Raw genomic sequence first — 17,753 nt, forward strand, 5'->3', positions numbered from 1 at the left:
ATCAGTCAGTCAGTCAGTAAATCAGTGAGTCAGTTTATATTCACGTGTGTGTGGTCAGTGAAATCACCCCCTTATTATATATATATATATATATATATATATATATATATTGTACTCCCACCTTCATCAGTAGCTCAATATAACTAGTACAACTATTATTATAATTCTCCTCGCTTTGGCAGTTAGCCACTTATTTGCCTTCACATTGTGAAACCTTCACTAGCGCGCATTTCATCGACCTTTTCGCGACGCGCGTGTCATTAATTTACGTGTTTCATCGTTATACAGCGCGGCCATATAAAGTATATATAAATTTATATATATGTACATACGGATGGACGAAACCGTCTTTAAACGCAGGAAAAGAGGAGAATCATGCAAATTCATCATTAGCAATTTTTATTCTAATTTGACGTTCTTTCCTTCATTGTTTTCCAGTAAAATATATGTGATGGAAGGGGAAAAAATCACCTCGCGCGTAATACGACATTAATTTCCGAGATTGGAACGTGAGAACGTTTTCCTATATTTTAGAAAACAATTGAAATATTTTCAAATTTGCAAATACTTTTGTAAAAATCATATATTAAAATTTATCACATGGTAAAATATTGAGACAAATATATGATGTGAATTTATCAATCTTCCAAGTCAAAGTGTTAAAAATAAAAAAATAAAAAACACTGCATTTTTGACGTTTCGACGGTACGACCGTCCTCATCAGAAACTATAAAAAATTATTTATTAATTAATAGAATTACAAAAAAATTACAAAAAAATTATCTTTACCGTAAAATTTTAAAACAGACAATTTTTCTTTTAAAATTTTACGGTAAAGAAAATTTTTAATTAGTTTCTTTTCATTATACAATTTTTTGTAATTTTTTGTAATTTTTTTGTAATTCTATTAATTAATAAATAATTTTTTATAGTTTCTGATGAGGACGGTCGTACCGTCGAAACGTCAAAAATGCAGTGTTTTTTATTTTTTTATTTTAAACACTTTGACTTGGAAGATTAATAAATTCACACCATATATTTTTGTAAAAATGTTTTTGAAAAACAGAATGTAAATTCGAAATTTTATAAAAAAAGAAATAAATGGGAGTTTTTGAAAATTTCATTCATGAAAAATTCCCTATTTTTGAATTTTCATCAAAATATATAAAATTAAATAATTAGTGGTTGTGTTTTCTATCATTACACTTTGTTGTTAATAATAAACATAATGCTAAAGGATTTTCACTCATTATTATCAATCAACCTTTTCATTACTATAAACGTCAAATCTAGTTGGTAATACAGCAATCTTACGTGAAGGAATATTAGCTCAGACATATTCTACACTAATGTATACAGATATACGCGCATATCTATTATATATACGTGTATATAATATGTAATATAATTCTATGGTTGCGTGTAGCCTGAGGGGTTAATGCTGGATAAACTAAAGGCGATTAAACACTAGATCCAATTACTGACACAATCTTTTTTTTCCGTTTTTTTTTCATCCATTACACATAAGATACAAGTGAAACCTATTATTCGTCCATATATATAATTTAGCTGCGCGGATATATATAGTGAAGAAATGAAATTCCAAACAGGAGTATATTTTTTTGTACATTGAAGAAAATGAAACTAATCCTTTTTCTATAACGATTTAACACGACAATAATATTCAAACACAAGAGAGAAATTTTAGATAAAAAGAAGAAAAATGGTCATTCTATATTGAATCGAAATTAGAACGAATATAATTGTAATATTGAAGAACAAAAAATGAAACCTACAACCAAGATTTAAACGGAAGCTTCTGGTGGACAATCCAGAAAATTAGTCACATCCGCAATTGTTACCTTATATATTTCTCTTTTGTACCCGTTCCCTCGACTGTGAAACTTTTGTTAAGGATTCACCCAAGGATTTTCCAAAGAAATGCGCCTATAACCCGAGCGTGACAGATAAATTTCTGACATACAAGAACGATCATTTTTTTTTTTGTTGAAAAAATAGGTCGACTTTATACACGCGCGCCTTTAGTATAATTTCGAAATTTAATTTTCATTTCTTTTTCACGATGATTAAATTGTAAATTAAATTAGAAAACAATTTCATACCCGATTTTTCACGAAAAAAAAACTCCAAGGCTTCTTTATATTATTGTCCCAGTCGAGACGAAGATTCTTAAAGATCCTTTTTTCCATTTCTCTTGTTTTGCTGATGATGATGATGATTTCCAAAAATCCGCATTTGTAAATATACCTGAAACGAACGAAAAATATTAATATTTAAACCAACCAGAAAAATAAATATTTAAAATAATTGTTTTCAAAAATATAAACTTTTTTTGATTTTGTATTTTCGTAAATATGAAACGAATATTAATATTTAAATCAACCAGAAAATTAAATATTTAAAATAATTTTTTTTCAAAAATACAAATTCTAATTATTTTTTCGATTTTTCTGATGGATTTTCTTTTTTCTAGCATATCGAGGCAGGTTGGAATTTATAAACCGTATACGGAAAAGTATATATAGAAAATGTTGAGAGTGAAACAGAAGAGAACCAGGAGAAGGAAACAGAGAAGTCAGGACTGATCGTAGGGGTGGCATTTACGCACGAAAACACTCTGATACGGGGACCTCATGGATCGATCTCTCTCTCTCTTTTTCTCTCTTGGTCGTATATGTACATATATACATATACCGACTCACATTTAGGGAGAAAAACTCTCCACTTTTATATGGGGTTGCGCGTCTTTATGTGAAAGCATTCCGTGGGTTGTGAGCTCTCAAAAATTCCTACTACACTTCTCTTTCCATTTCAAACTCTAGATTTTCCTTTACCTTATATATTCCTCGCTTTGTTTCCTTTCCGGCTTTTGGGAGAAAATACTCAACCCATTCCTTTTTTTTCTCTCTCTTTCTCTCTTTACACAATAATGTACCGGAATTATAAACGATGCTCGAATGCAACGACCTTCGCGAGTTTTTCCGCTTCATCTTTAAAAAGTTTAAAAGTTCCAGAAGTAGAACAACAACTAGAGTACTCGATTAATTTCTCCCTTCAAAAATTTCGAATTTGAAATTTAGAATTTTTTTTGAACAAAAAAATTAAGTAATTAGAATCCTCGAGTGTATAAATGACTCAATCAAGTTTGTCGATTTTGTGAAGGAAGTACAAAAACCGCATAGAGATTATTAATTTTCATAACGGTGATTAGAGATCCGGGACACGAATATCATGGCTTGGCTCGACTTTGGAAGGCTCTTGAAACACACATGCATCTCTTTTTATCCCTTCTTTTACCAACGCGACTGTCAGCGCTCTCAGCCATGGCGCCAGGCACACATATAACCCGAGCACTGGTGGCCGAACTTCACCAAGAAAATATTACCTATGGGAAGGACTTGACTTTTTTTTCTTCTTCTTCTTTATCATCGTTTACTTTCACTCATTCGATTATAATACAAGAAACAATTTTCAATTTTGCATTCGCAATTCGAAAAATTTTAATTCCACATGAAATTGATAGTCGGGAAAGACGACAGTGCCCTCTGTAGACGGCGTCACTGAACTAAAAAACAATTTTTTATTAACAAAAAGGTTTTGTATTTTTCAACTTTGTATCCAAATTGTTTCTTATACAATTGTTATAAAAAAATTATAAACTACAAATACAAATTCGAATCAAATAAGAATTAGTAAAAAAAATATATAAAATTGGAAAAAAAACTCGATAAGAAATGAAAACGAGTATCGAATCGACCTCGATTTTAGCTCTCTCACATCAATAAAAATAGCAAAACGGTTTCTAAACTCCAACGATATGAGAGTTCCTGCTGACTTTATTCCTCATATGCGCGGTTTGTCAGACTCAAAAGCCGTTGGCCATGGCGCCACTATACGCACCAAGCATCTTCGTGGAGCCGACGAACTGCCCGATGTTCCTGAAGTGGAACTTTACGAACAGACGAAAGTGCAGCACGTGGTGGTTGTTTTTTAAAAATAAAATGGCGGCCGCCGGGCGGCGTCGAAAGGGAAAGAGACGAAAGAAGGAGGGGGGGGGGGTGAAGGAAGGAGAGGCGACCCACCGGAGAGCCGTTCTGCGATTAGACTTACAAAACAAACGGCCCCGCGGTCCAGTCCGCAGACCAATGGCGTAGCACGCTGATCCCGACAGAGGGACACGAGATAATTGGATCAAGACTGTTTCCAAAGGAAGCGAGAGAGAGAGAGAAAAGTAGCTCCTCCGATTTCGAAGCCAAAGGGTCGACGACCTTGACTCTCGAAAAGCTCATGGAAAAAGCAATCGCTCTCTTGACTCTCGAATCGAGCGTAGAGAGAGAGAAAGAGAGAAACGCAAAAAAAATTTTCAAAGAACCGCCTCTCCTAACGTCGATCTCCAGATACCAAGGAGACAAATTTGGCTACTACTCTCCAAATATTTTCTTTGAATTTCTATTCTTTTCTCCTTTTTTGCATTTTTATTTATACCTGAATTCTAGAATAAATTTAAAATTCTTTGAATTTTTTACACTAAGATCTATATTTCTATTTGTACATAAGAAAAAAGTACTTGCATTTTCAATTCACCAGTAATTGCAATTGGAAGTACAAGATAGTAGAATAAGGCTCATGTGCTATAAATTTCTAGTCAGTTCCATATTCGAGTATATTGCTTTTTTGTATCGCTTTGCAGACACTTTAATTTATAGTTATAAAAAAAAATTGAAAAGTGGAGTATGAACTTACTTACTTCCACAATGTTTCAAATAAAAAGATGATGATGAATCAGACGTAATATGTGACACTAAACATAACCAAAAATTTTTTTAAGGTCCCTTTCCTCGTGGAGCGAAAAAATTTCAAAACAATTCAAGAAATAGAAAATGCACGGAACGAAAAAAATGGAATCATATAAATCAAATAAAAGAGGGAAAAAGCGAAGCTAATTTTTCCTAATTCCAATCAATGTTTGAACCCTTTTTTGAGATTCGATCCCCCTATTGTTTACGAAGATGAATTCGCTTTGGATTTGTACGTGGCATTGTGATAAGAGTCACACAGCCTAAGAATTGATCTAGAGGGAGTTTCAGGGGAACTATCTTTGCTCCCGACACACGAAGGTTGGTGTGTGCTATCGGCGTTGGAAGCATACCCTCTATTGATCGAACGGACTGCCCTGGGCTCCAGTCGAGTGGACTGGACACACCACCAACCCTTGGCCATTTACTCAGTCTGTATAGTGTATATATATATATATATATAGTCCTCATACACATGTTCCAAACACACATTTAAACACGCCAGGCGAGCGCGAAGACGACAGCTAAAAGACGCCCAAAACGATTTGCTCGTGGATGACTGGCTTCTGCGCCTTCTTGAATATAATACAATCTCCCTACATATTCAATACACGAAATTTTCTTATTTTCTGAAACAATAATAAAAATTATTTTTAGAATTAAGGCTCGATTTTTCAGAAAAATTTTTGGAATCTAGAGACAGAGGAACCTAAGATCTAAGGGGATTATCCAAAAATTATTATTATTAATAATTATTTACAAAATTCTGTAAGTTTTCCATGATATACCTATAAGTATATCAAAAACCGAAAAAAAGAAAACAATTCGGTTTAATAAAAATCAAATATTAATTAAAATTTGGTGAAAATGTTAATTTGTTCAAAAGAAAATTTCATCAAATTACAATTTGGTTAAATAAAAATTATGGATCAAAAGTAAATTCAATTAAAGGAAAATTCAGCGAAATGCAAAATTTTGATAAATGATTTAATTAATTTATAAAAAATGAATTTTCATGAAAATTTCAGATATTTTGTATATATAGAAATCGCTATTTAAAATATTTTTCAACAAAATTAAAAAGAAAATAAATATATACATTGCCCGAGAATGTCGCGCGGAAACTTTTAAGATTAAACAAGTTTGGAAATTTTTCTATATACTTTCTGAAGAAATTTAATTGGGAACATGTAAGAGACTCTCTTACAAGATACCACAACTTTAGATATAGTTTATTTCAAAAAATGTTTTATAATTTTTATTTCTTTTTTTTGAAATATTTTTTAAAAAAGGCATTTTTATTAACAAAAAATATATTTCCAAACAGTTTTATCTCAAAATATAATGATTAAAATTTACAGAAAAATTTTTCTTCTAGCTTTTTCTTTTGAAAAATTATATTTAAAAAAATTTTCAAATGTAAAATTATAAATAATGTGCAATTGATTTGAATAATCGAGAAAGAGAGAGAGGAGTAGAAAAAGAAGAATAAATAAGCAAAACCATTACAAGATGGAGATTGTATATATATAGATGAATCTGTAGCCACCTATCACGCGACGATTCGGGATTCGATATATCCACCATTTTATATATACATATATGAGCATTGTTTAGTTGCTTCATCGATTTCAACTAGAGTTCGTTACTGACTACCAACGTTTTATATTTAATTATTTATCGAAAGTAAAGTCCACGAGAGACCATTCTTTTAGTGGACTAATTTTTAAAAGAATTTTTAATTTTCTATAAATACACTTATGAAATAATTTCGAATATAATTCAAATACGAAAAGGAAATAAAAAAGAATCAAAACTATACACGAAAAAGAATATAAATTAGCCACAAAATAAATAAATTTGCTACGCCAATTAAAATATTTGCTAGAGCTGCTAAATAGTTATGACTAAAAAAAAATAAGAGAATTTAAACCTCATTCTGATCCAGTTTTCAAATAATTCTCTACAGCAAACTTCTACAGAAATTTTTAGCAATTCAGAATTCTGCAAAATAAAAGAAAACAATTTTTGGTTAGTTATTAAATAAATGTCCTTTGAAAGGTCCTATAATGTGCGTATAAATCTGTATATATATATATAGTTAAAGTGTGTAGAAAGACAAGTTTTAGCGGCAACACTATGTATTTTATATACATGTTGGTAGCCATGCGCGCGCGTTTGTCGGTATATATATATAGTATTCTGCTGTCCATGCAATTTCACATAACTCTCGCAATTCAATAACGTCAGTGTCGCCAGCAGGACAATGCCGTGTCGAGTTAGCCATAACTATAGGGTTATGTACATAACTGCGAACACCGCGAATATATACTGTATATATATACACTCACGACATCCACTTTGATTGCCAACGTATTGGCGCACAACCACTATACCTATACTTAGGTTATACTTTATTGCATACATATATCCCATATCCTCTTTTGATGATTTCAAAAATATAATTTCAAAAATATTTATAATTTAATACAACTTTAATAAATTTCTATTAAATAAATTTATAAACTATATCGCAAATATAGAAATTCGAATAAAAGAATTCGAAAATTTTCAAGAATATTTAGAGACAAGGATTTAAAATGAGACTCAAAAGAAAACGAACAAAAAAGAAAGAAGAGGAAAAAGAAAAGAATGAAAACAAAATAGAGAAAGTTAAGTTGTAAATGCTCTCTCTCTGTAAGCACTGACCAAAAAGACGAATTCACGCGTGAGTTCCTGACAGAATATAGCAGCTTCTTTTTTCTTTTTCTTTTTTTGAGGAGGGTGGCTGAACTTATCCAAGCCCTCAATCGTTTCTAAAAGGGATGGAAGATGCTAGGCGTCCCTCCAAGGCGCCTTTCGCCTCATCTATCACCCCTTTTCCACCCCCGTTACGTCGCGAAGCTTGCTGTTACGCGTGGAAAAGACCCGGATGTCGAGAGGCAAGGGCATAAGTCAAGAGAGAGAGAGAGAGAAATTTTATGTCGCTAATTCATTTGGTTGGACACGATCACTATATATATGTTGGAAGAGGACCTTCTAAATATCACTCTAGCGAGAAAACTTTATCTTTTTTTTCCCAATCAGCAAGGAAAATTTTTTGTTACTTTTTTTCCAGTTTCTGCAATACTCCACACATTCCATAAAAAAAAAAAAAAAAATTAGTTGACACTTTTTTTTTTGCAACTACGAAAATTACCAAAAAAATTTTTTGAATTAAATTGAAAATAATAGAAAAGACAAGCATAAAACTAGAAGAGAAAACAAAAAATTAAAGAAAAACTGAAAGAAAAAAAATTTGTTAAATTGATAAATTACAAAAACTAAAGGAGGAAAAAAATTAAAGAAAATTTGCAAAAACTAAAAGAGAAATTTCTGGCGTGTTTCTTTTAGTGTCTTTTTGCCCTCTAATATATACAAATGCTTTACTATTACATTTTGCGAAGGGAGAGAAACGAAATATATACCTATATATATATATTACAAGAGGGTGAACATTGTCGTTGGACCTATATATATATATAACAATCCTATGCGTTATATGTGCCTACCGACGTCGTCTGCAAAACCATCAGGACTCATCCAACTGATGTAATATTCTGACGAAGGAAAGCCACCTCGTAAACATTCTGTCACACACAAACGACCAAGTAATACAAAACAAGAGTCGTCATAGCCATACTTCAACGCGAGGGTGTCTCAAAGGACTTTTGCGATTTAACTAATAAGCTTGTCACTTTCAAGTTCGCATTATTCTAATTACAGTAACATCTTTATTTTACTTCCTTCCCTCTTTTATTGTTATTTTTTTTAATTATTAATTTTATTACAATTATTCCTTTTTTCTTAGAATTATATATATATATATATATATAAATTCAATTTGTATTAGCGATGTGATAAGAAAATTTATATAAATAAGAATTTTTATTCATTAAATATATTTGAAAATATTTTGCTTCATTAGATTTGAATGGTTCTTGAAATTATTATTATATATATATATATAAATAGAAAAGCCAGAAATACATGCCTGAATAATTTCAATAAATTAAATTATCGTTAACGTTCAATGCTTATCAAATGCAATGTATAATATAATCGTTTTGCTTTGTCGTCAAGAACTGATGTCTTAAAAACGTATATAAATTTTAAGTGTAATCTGAATTTTCAGAAAAGCAATAAACGAAAATTTTCCTTTAATATAAATCCACGTAACCTGATTATGATATTTCAAAATAAAATTTTCTGACGTCAAACAAAATTTGTATTATCAAGAATTCATTAATAAGTAATTTTTTTTTATTACATTGGAAAAAAAATTTATTTGATTCAAATACTTGAATATTATCAAATAAATATTTATTTGTATAAAATAATTATTATTTAAAATTATGGTATTTGTTTCAAATACAGAAATTATTGATTCAAATTCAAATAAAAATTATTTAGTTCAAGTAAATATTTATTTGATAATAGTCAAGTAATCGTTTGAATTAAATAATTTTTTTTCAGTGAAAGTTTTCAAAAGAGATTATAATTAATAATTCTACCCTATTTCAAATTTAAAAAAAAAATTCTATATGCGACATATAAAAAAGAGGCTCAAAGAAATAAAAGAGAAAAAAAATTCAAGGGGTGAAAACCGCGGAATAAAAAAGAGGAAGAGAGAGGGATAAGACAGAAGTTCTGAATCGTCTGAGAGATGATGAAGGAAATATAAGAGAGAAAGAGAATATAAATAGTGAACATCGCGAAAAGGAAGCAAAAAGCTATATAGTCGCGTCGTTCTCGGGCGGTCGGTCAAATGTTTAAACAAACGAGCAATTATCTTAACTTGATCTTGGATCAGTTGCTCTCCTTATTTCACGTGGTCCCTTCTTCATCGTTCTTTCTCTCTCCTCCGTCTATCTTCTCCCCACTTTATTCACGTCTCGCATTTCTTTCTTTTTCTTTCTTTTTTTTTATCTCCCACTCCCACATTCTGTTCGCGGAGGATCCAACCAAAGATGTCGTCGGCTTGGACCACGTAAAAAGTTGATTTGTTGAACCACGTTTCTCTATATATGTATATACAACGCTACAAATGCTCTAATACATAGAAAGAGAGAAAGAGAGAGAGAGAAAAGTGAGGATGCAAAGATCACTTGGAGAGTGAGGTTCTCTAATCGTGTCGTACTGATCACACGAGACTTTTGACAGGTATATATAGGAATCAAACCGGTTCTTTTGTAGATAGGAATTGATAAACGTTCTCAGGTGATTGGTATCTTTCATCGAGATACACTCAAAAGAAAAATATTTATTTAACGAAATGACTATTTGTTTTTTTTTTTTTGCAATGCTTTCATCAAAATAGACATAAAATTGAAAATAAAACCTTAGTAAAAAATAAATTTTCTACCAAATATTATATTTCTTTATCATTATTATAATAATTATTATTTTATAAGAAAAAAACAAAATTTATTTTAATTTGAACCTTTGATTATATATATTTTACATTTACGAATAGGAAATTTTAATTAAAACCGGTATTGATATAATAATAATAATAATAAAGTGAGTTATTCAAAGACCCATCAGAATCAACATGATTTTCGATGTTAATATCACCTCTTTATTAAAGATAAAAATCTCATGGTTGTTTTTCGAAAAGAAAAATGCGATAATTAAATCGAAATTCCGATAAATTATCTCTTCGAATAGATATATGGTAAATTTCCAAAAAGGAAATAAGAAAAAATTTATTTGATTTAATTTAATGTATACGAATATGATTGTAAAAAATTTTGGAATCTTTGGTTAAAATAACAAATAAAAAAAGGATCTTGTCTCTAACACAATTGTAATCTTTCAGTATATTTCAACCCTTTACTTTCCCACGAATACAACTACAACCAACGAAGAAATGATAAAACAGAAAAAAAGTACAAGTTTTAAAAACTTACACATCTTTTCTTTCTCTATATAGAAAATGAATTCAGAGCATGAAATTTGTTGCGATTCGGTTGCGCTCTCTATGGAATCGAATTAAGTTCCACAGAAGTGTATAACTGGTTCATTTCTTGGACGGGTTCGCGAGACGCATAGGACAGAGATGAGAGCATGGTTCGTTGGAAAAAGGTACGAAGGTATATAATACTGGGACAAAAGGAAGATGCACACGCGGTCGACTGTACAATCCTAGAAACCATTTCGTTTGTCGGAGGAGAACTGATAATAATAAAAAAGAAAAGAAGAAAAAAGAATATAACGAATATGAAGAGGCAACAAGATAGAGAAAACCAAGTTCAAATTGAGAAGAGAAAAAAAAAATAACGAAGATGTACGGGGATATGTTTAACAGGATGATCTGCTAGAAGGGATATGCCCCCTTATTCAAGATTATTTTTCTGCCATTTCAGGGCTAATTTCGTTCGCATAAAGAGCGGATCTTTGGATGCCCGGCTTAGCGTCATTCTTGCTCAACGAAACGCTTCTTTCGCCTTTTTGTTTAGAAGAAAAAAAAGAGAAACATTTTCTTTAAACATTGCGTCGCGTCAAGAGAAAACACGATTGCACGCCCCAAAATAATTTTCGAAACCGGAACATCCCTATATATAAAGATGCTGTGCCCGAGTGTTAAGGTCGCATATTTTCTTTGATGTTTTTTCTCTTTCTTTAGTGATTATTATGGTCCATTTCAATATTTTTGTTTGTTCAATTTTAGCCTCCTTCCAATTATCAAATTCAAGTATACTTACAAATTTTCACTTATTTGTGAATTGAATTTTTCTTCTTTCGAATCCAAGAATTCACTTTTTGTGATGCTCATCAGTAAATTGAATTTTCCATTTGCCATATCTTTTTGCGCATCGGTTCAAAGATGTTTCCTGTGAAAAGACAAAATTAGATTAGTTCGATACGGAAAATTAAAAAAAAAAAAACATTTCTAAATTAAAACTTAAAAAAAAAATATATTTTTTAATCAATTTAACTATAAACTTTGAAAAAATATTTTCTATAGCAACGACTTTCGGGAAAATTACAAAAGAGCTTGAATCGACTGTCCATGCAGCTTCTCTCTCCGTTTTGTTCCTTCTAAAACGCTTCTCCGGGAGTTCGGTCCAGCGAGCCGGAAATTGGCCAGAACGACCGCTCGAAAACAGAAGCCGGAAAAAGAAAAGACCTCCAGGACAGGAGAGAGAGAAAGATAGAGACGAACATTGGTGCGAGAAAATTTCTTATGTCGCGATCATATCGATAGCTCCTCTCGTTAAAAGGACCAAATAACATATATGATTCTCTTGGGTTCGCACGCTATTGGAGGGTGAAAAAAAAGATTTGCGGAAATTCGAACATGCAATGATCTTTTTTTTAGGAGCCGGACAGTTTCCGTAATCTGAATAATATTCGCTCAGTCGCGCTCGACCAACCGCCAAGAATAGTCGTTTAAAAGCTAACAATAGTAATGGATACGTTTAATCCAATCGAGGTTCGAGGTCTCAAAAACGAGCCGACAATGACATTCAATAACTGACAGAGGCTCCTCCTTTCTTGATCAGTATCTTTGAGTCTGGACCCTATTCAGGTAGAGTCATCTAACTCATTTTTTTTTCCCTAAAAATACTAAAAATTGTTACTGTTATTAAAAATATAAATTAAATTAAAATTGTTTCGATCGAAGGAAAAAAAAAATACTGAAAATAATTCAGTTTTAACGCATATAAACATTACATGTTTATTTCATCTTGACCGCACTCTCGAGAATGGTTCCCAACACAAAGTATACCTAATATGAAATAATTTTACCTTGAAATCTACGAAAATTGCGTTTCCAGTGCAAAATTCACTTCCATTCTTATATCCATGTGGAGGATTTATTAATTATTGACCAAATTTTACATAAGAATCATCAACAATATAATGGACAATAATTTTTCCCCTCTATATTGCGCCAAAGACCACACACGCCGGCGCCATACACGAGCCGTGTAAACGTATTTCAAACACCAGCCTATACGTGGAAACGATAAATAAACTATAACTAACCGCCCTCCGTATAGTGACAGGTGAATCCTCTTGTTAGTCCCCCGAAGAACTTTGCTCGCTCTCTCTCTCTCTCTCTATCTCTTTTTCTTTCCTTCTCTCTCCACAGAAGCAGCGAGCGAATCCGTTTACGAGAAAACCTCGTTCTTCTCTGCGATCAAATATATATATATATGCGATTCTTCGCGTAGCACATGATTTAGTTACTGCTATTATTGAAAAATTTCGTTTCCAATTGAATATATAACGAAACAATCTTCAATATTGTAAAAGTATCCAAACTCGTATATATTTAAGAATCACTTTTCTATCTAAAAAAAAATTCCATAGTAAATTTCCAACGTTTAGACAAAAAAGTGAGATTAGAATTAGTAGTCAATCTTTTTTATCAAGCAGAAGTTCTAAATTTTATGTACAAAATCACTATTTTTTCAAAAAAAAAATTTTCCTTTGTCAAAATTTTACTTTACATATATATAAAGCAGGAGAGAAAAAAAATATTTGAACAAAATTCTAAATTTTCTGAAAAGTGTATTTGATTACAATCAGCAAACATCTTTTGTTCAATTTCATATTTCCAATTTAAGCTGCATTTTACCTGACTTTTCAAATCACCAATCCATCAAAAAGAAATAATTTTTCGAAAACTATATATAAAAAAATAAAAGCAGTGCTACACTATAAGCAATTATATATTTATATATATTTCTCAAACATTTATCTCTATATATATATACATCCACTTAGTAAAGATTTTTATCTAAATAATCCCATTTACCACCTAGTATCTAAATGAGTTTCACGAATACAACTATGTCCTTCTCTATCTCGTAATTTAGCACTTAAGAAGCCATTGATCTTAACTTTCCGGCACTTTTGCGTTCTTCTCTTTTCGCAAATACTTTACTTTTCCAGGGCTGTTATATAGATACAGATCTCTTCTTCGAGAAAAACTTGTTTCGCGAGGTCAAGGAACATTAACCATAAGGGAATTAGTGTTTATCTAAAAGAAAGATCAGAGGGTAATATTTTCGAGTGCGGGGCAAATAAGCGAAAGGGGTTTTTCAAGTTTGCTATTTTTGGTAAAATGAGAGTCAAAAATGCTATATACCTGAAAAAAAAGGAGCCAAAACTATTTGACACGTGATGACAGCTCGTGGCGCCACCAACCCCCTGGAGTGACCATACTCCACGGGGAACATTTTGTGGGTTGAACTTTGGAAGAAATTCTTTTGTTTCAACCTTATTAACGTGACCCTTGAAAGCCCTTCAAGTCCCTTCATCATCATCATCTCAAGAAAAAAAAAGAGAGAAAAGGGCTCAAATCTTTTGACACGTGCAACGAATCCAAATCTATACATATCATTATAGCCTTATTATGACCTTGAATGACGACAGAGAAAAAGAGAAAATGTTTGTCGCGTGCCAACCCTTTACTTTCAGATAGATAATATCTCATTATCTCGATTCTTATCAAAAGAACAAATATGGAACAAGAGGTTATTGACCTACTTCTGGCTTTTATAGATAAACATCAGCTGAGAAAAAAAAATCACTAAAAATTCGTACTGTATTTTTGGAATTTTAATTATTTGTAAATTTTTTTTTTTTTCTCGAGAAAATTTTCCTTAAATGGATACCCTTCTAAAATATATCTAAACATATCGAATCTCACGCCGGCGCTACTTTTCACTCAAACAACGAGTTAATTAGTAGCCATATTATCTTAAAACACGTTTCAGTGGCTCTCGTCGTCGTCGCGTTGTTGTCGTCAGAAGAGACCGGTATTCTTCGAAAATGTCTCCACTTCTTTTTTACGAGCTACTTTAGTCAACCGATTAAGCAAAACTTATCAGTGTGGTATTAACAGCGTGAAATCTACAAAACGGTGTTAATTAGAAACGATGAGCGAAGGAGATCGAGGAGCATCTCTCTTTCGAGTGTATGTGTATATATATATATATCGTTAAACCCCAGAGAAAATTCAACGACTTATATTAAGAAGATAGGTGGTCCAATAATAAGACAATAAGTTAGGCGCACTCTCGGATCGAGAAACATATATATATATATATATATATATATATACATGAGACTCAAAGGAAGAACTTGAGGTGGATCTTATGCGGTGGTATGCTCCAAGTGGCGCCAGCACTCGTCCTTTTCCCTTCCTCGTGTCTCCCCTTTTTTCTTCGACTTCTGGCTCCCGCCTCTCTCTTTCTCTCTTTTTCTCAACCCCTTTGTCTCTCCTCCTCATCGTTACGAGGCGCGATCTCTCGATCATTCTCCATCCTTCTTCATTCTTTTCGCATCCTATTCCCTCTATCTTGATTCTCTTTATATATTATCCTTTTCTTTCCCACAGCATATCTTTCTCTCTTTCTCTTTCGCGCGAAAGATCCAATTCTCCAACCTTCTGATGGAAGAATCATTTTTAGATTATAACGGAAATTAATAAAGAATTCCTAGACCTAAAATTCCATTTTCCTTCGTGAATGACTAAAAAAAAGAAATATATCGTTAATTTATAAATCAAATCGAGACGAAAATTGATATGATATGGCAATTGCGAGAATATTATTGAACCATGGGAATTCGAATTTTAGAGCCCGTGGGAAGAAATATATTATTTCCAAGTATGAAGACTAATTCAATTTACATATTAATTCATTTACCTGAAACCGTGTGGTTTCTCACATAATTTTATTTTGAACCCTCTAAAATTGTTTTCTCTAAATTTTATAAACGCAAAAAAAATTTTTTTTTTTTTTTTTTAATTAGGCTTTTAACAAGAATTATAAGTCTTCAAACTATAATCCCAATGAATTATTTTTATGCGTTGTATAAACGATTAAAGTCTTTACAGTGTTAATTTCTGTACCTCTCGCATAATATATGCGAAAATGAATATTTAAAGAATAGCATTTTCCGCGCGTCGTTGCACTAAATTGTATGATCGTTTACGTCAAATCTATTCTATAACTTTTCAAAACTTTTTAACAAATGGCGTGAAATTCTAGTTTGTCAATAATTAATTTGCCAAGAATACATTTTACGACGTGGCACTAAATTATATGTCTTTTGCGTCAAATCTATTCTATATCTTTGTTAAAAAACTTTACCAACATAGTATAATGGCGTTTAAAATTGTACTTTGTCAATTATTAATTTGTCAAGTGGAATTAACTGCATAGAAAAAAGTAACGCATAAAGAGCATCTCACATTTTATATTCATTGAAACTAATAATATTTATAATTTCAGATATTTGTAAATTTTATCAATTAAAAAAAAATTTTTTAAATATTTAGTATTCATATTTGTGTAAAATCGATAATCGCGGACAATTAAATAATCAATGATTTAATTTTAATTCAAGAATTTTTTTTTAAAAATATAGAAAAAAATTTAAATATCGGAAAAAAAAATATTTTTATATATAACGCCCTCTCAACTCACAATCAGATCACTTTTCTTGTAAATCAAGTTTATTCGCTTTTGCATATCAACTTGATCTCATATATGTTTTTCTCTGCGGTTTTATACTTTTACTTCGCATTAACGTAATTTCTACGAGTTTTAAATCAAAAGAAAAATTAAACAAGAATTTACAATCAACTTGAAATATATATTGCTATAGAAATTAAGAATAACTTTTTTTGACCTAACGAGTTTATATATTTTTTTCATGGAAAAAATATTATTTATCGTAGAAAGAGAACATTTTTAAATTTCGATTTAATTTTTCGAAATAAAGAAAGATATAATTTAAAATTTATTTTAAAATATAATTTTATAAAGAAATATATTTTAGAATGTGGAAATTAAAATTACTGGAGAGAATAAAAATAAGTAAGATAATTTTTAGTGAGAAAAAGAACGAAATTGCAAAGAGTGAAATAAAAAGACTTCAGCGATTGGTCGAGCGTTATATGCGATGAGACATTTCAAGCATTTTTATATACAAAAGGGTCTCCTTCTCTCGCGCTATACACGTGTTCTATTAGCTAAGACAAAAGAGCGGCGCCTAGACTGGACCGAAAACTGTCCAACACCGTTTATTTATGTGCCGAACTGCGGAAAAAAGATGTAAACTCCACTCAGGTCCTCCTGCATTCCTAAAACCATCAGTTAAAACATTTTTGTCGCTCTCGAATCATGTATATAAAAAAATTCAATTTTTCCTTTTCTAAACAAATATTTTAATTTTTCTATTTCCTAAATAAAAAAAAAAAATTAATGAAAATTTAGAAACAAAATTGGTAATTTTGTGATACAAAAAAAAGAAGAAAGTATACATCTTAAGAAAACAATCTGTTAGTCCTGAGATAATCAATTCACGATTGAATTCCGACAACGCCAAGAAATCAAATAATGTCGAGAGAGGGAATATATTGAGTGCAGTTCGTCATGAAACATTATTTAGTTGGAAATATGGCCGATGAGAAAGCCCCGAAGGACTCGCGTCGTTGTCGTCATTCTTGAAGGACAGCAACGACACAACGACGACGATCACAACGAAGAGAAACAGAGAGAAAAGAATTCAATGTGAAAAAAATGTTGCTACCAATCTCGTTGGTCGCGTCGTATAAATAAAATGGGGGCTTGTATAGAAACGAAGCGTGACGTTAATACGTGATTTCGATCGTTCTTTTCTGCGTGTGCTCGACAACTATACTACACACCATTTGACTCCGGTATGCGTATAGATGGATGCGATATGTAATTAATGACAGTGTTGACCTGAAACGATTTCTCGAACATCAAAACATCACATATGAGAGATGTAAAAAAAATTTGTCCATATTCCATTTTAACACCAAAAATTATTAATTCAAAAGTAAATAAAAAAAAAAAATTACCCAATTTTGTAAATTTAATTGAATATTAGAAAATAATTTTTATT

The 17,753-nt window shown here is 31.3% G+C and overlaps 1 long non-coding RNA gene across 1 annotated transcript in view; it reads right to left on the reverse strand.

The window, feature by feature from the left end:
* LOC127290118 (uncharacterized) overlaps window positions 1-17,753 on the reverse strand; it is a 43,115-nt gene that overhangs the window by 18,686 nt on the left and 6,676 nt on the right. Inside the window, exons 2-3 of the long non-coding RNA XR_007844257.1 lie at window positions 11,564-11,692; window positions 2,124-2,268 (exon numbers count right to left, since the gene is read on the reverse strand). This is a non-coding gene — a long non-coding RNA (uncharacterized LOC127290118). The remainder of the gene's footprint in view (window positions 1-2,123; window positions 2,269-11,563; window positions 11,693-17,753) is intronic.

Source organism: Leptopilina boulardi, unplaced genomic scaffold (genome assembly GCF_019393585.1).
Source record: "Leptopilina boulardi isolate dan_hultmark-lab unplaced genomic scaffold, ZJU_Lbou_2.1 LbouV2_123, whole genome shotgun sequence".
NCBI classification, from domain to species: domain Eukaryota; kingdom Metazoa; phylum Arthropoda; class Insecta; order Hymenoptera; family Figitidae; genus Leptopilina; species Leptopilina boulardi.